Genomic DNA, 2,651 nt, shown 5'->3' on the forward strand with positions numbered 1-2,651 from the left:
TAGGAAGCAAATGATTGACACCGATTTTTCCTGTCCCTCATCCTTTAGGTGCCCTCCGTGGTCACGTGACCAGCGCATCCTCTACCCAGGATGAGAGGCTCGGATTAAGAGGATCCCCGGCCTCCTTTCATAAAACAAACATTTGGAAACTGGCCGATGACGACGGCCATATGGTAAAGTGCTTTTGATAAATCATAAATCCATCGAGCCGGTTTGTCTTTATTACATTTTCTTTCAAAACGTGAACAAATAGACTCGTCTGCGGACTCGAGGAGAGGGCCAACATGGGGGACCGGGTTTATCCACAAGAGGCAGGTAAAAATAACCCTCACAGATGTTCCTTGGGCAGCCAGCAGATAAAAATGCGCTGTAAACGTTTCAAAGGGAAATATTTGACGAGCAAATATTAGCCCATGTGAAAATCCACACAAGCCTCGTCTTTGGGGCTGTTTAATGACTAATTGAATATCATTAGTTGGGTCCACACAGATCGAAGTGCCACCGAAATAAAGGCTCAGATTTATAAAGCCATATGGCCCAAATTATACATTAACCACGAGTTAGAGGACAACAACACTCACTGTGTACAGTCAGCCAGGTTTGATAGAGGGCGGCCATTTTTGGACACCATTGTCGCCTTGCCAACCGAGACAAAGGACAGACAAGGGCGGCCTTCTTGTTTATTACAGGGGAGCTGATGTGCACCTTGATTTATAGCACTTCATAGCACGGACAGTGTGTGCCAAAGCAGATTGATTAGAGTGTTTAAGTTGTGTTATTCAGACCGCACCACGTCTGCGCGCTGCGTAAATATTCACCACGGACCCGGTGGAGGAAACGCGAGTTTAAGAGACAAAAATGGGCAGCAGAATTGAAGTGCATTTCCCTAAGACCTTTCGTGTGTTTTTCGTGACTGTTAAGCGCGTGTTTCTTCCTCTTGCTGCGTCTTTGAGCGCCGATAAATGTGAAGAAATCGCCCGCGTAAAAGAGCCGCCAAAAGCTCTCCAAAGCGCACTCCGGTGCCTTTGTGCGCAACTGAGCAGTGGCCCGTTTAGCATAGTTTCCATTCTGTTTGGACGTACGCGGGGTCCGTGTTGTTGATTCCCTCTCTGTTTTAATGATTAGGTGGTCTTTGTAGTCCGTAGATACAGATGATTTGTTTCTGGCTCTGCTGATTTACTTGTTTGATGCTTCTGTGAGGATAAATTCAGTCGTTATTACGCGGCGGAGCGCAGGACGCAGTGACATTACAACTCCTCTATTTCACCGTTCAGTTATTGCCAAGTGTCCCTGAATAAATCTTTATTTTATAATTTAAACACCAGTAACTCATCTCTGTAATATTGTGTGCAGATCATTTACTTATCAACCTTCATTTCATCCAAATGGAAGGGATTTTGAACGAGTGCGCAATATATGCACAATTATGTACTTACGAAAATGACATTCATCAGGTAACATTACATAAAACAAACGACCAGAAAGACGTTTTAGAGTTTCCACTTTTTTTTCCCCTGAACTTTTTGGATGTTCAATGCTCGATTCTTGCCCGTGTTTGCTGGTTCAACGTGCGCGTCGGCCAGAAGAACTATGCAATATGAAGCGAAGGAAATGCCTCTATAACTATGGGATTTGGAGAGAAAATCCGAGTTTATGTATTCCTGCTGTGCAATTACGCAGGGAAGACTGTTTAGATATAGGACCCTTTCCAAATGTGAACACTTTAGCCGACATTGATACAGCTGAACAAGAGCCTGCTTGAGCCCAAGTCCCGCCTGCATTATATTCTATCTATCAAACTATAAAACTGAATATCAAATCGTTTTATTTTTATTTATAACATTATACCTCACAAAACTTTTGATTTTTGTCTTTTGATTTTTGTCCCCTCCTGCCCCCAAATGACCCCTGAAACCTTGATTAAATAAAAGAGTTTATGAGTAGCATGAAAAATATGAACAAGTCCTGCACACTCAAAATTGTATTTATTGGACCAAAATATAAAAATGATTACACAAGGTAAACTGCGACGGAAGTACAACATAATATATACAAGCGACTGCCCTAATAATTAAACAACACGATGATGAGTGCCAACCTCTTGCAGTTTAAAGTCAGAATATAGCGCGGCGGTATCAGTGGCTCATCCTCCAGACTGATTTTCCTGGATAATCTACGTCTTATCCAAGGTTTAATATGGGAAAATAGGTTTTTACACCATTTACGAAGAGACGAATACATGAGTGAGTCATGCAACTCTAATAGCAGCTCAAAGTTGTCGACGACCTGTGAAGAACCTATTACATTATCTTATTAACAATCTAAACATTTGCCTTTTCAAGCTATAAAACAGGACATCACGAATATTTTAGACAGTTTCAATCCAAAAAGCAACGCATGGATTTACTGTTTTGTGTTTTTAACATTACTGCTATTGTTGCTGCAACAACTTTTTTAGTAGAGATGTTATTTTATTGTTAAAGTCGTTCAGGACATGTTTTCGGATCAAACTTTAATATTCCGGATACACCTGAAGGCACCACCGGAGCCCTCCTCGGGTTAACGGTATGCTGACGTGTCGCAGCTCTTGCACCGGAAGAACTTCTTTGAATCCACCTGCGCGCGCGCACAGCTCTCCACTCGTCTCCATT

This window comes from Takifugu flavidus, chromosome 22, assembly GCF_003711565.1.
Source record: "Takifugu flavidus isolate HTHZ2018 chromosome 22, ASM371156v2, whole genome shotgun sequence".
Taxonomy (NCBI): domain Eukaryota; kingdom Metazoa; phylum Chordata; class Actinopteri; order Tetraodontiformes; family Tetraodontidae; genus Takifugu; species Takifugu flavidus.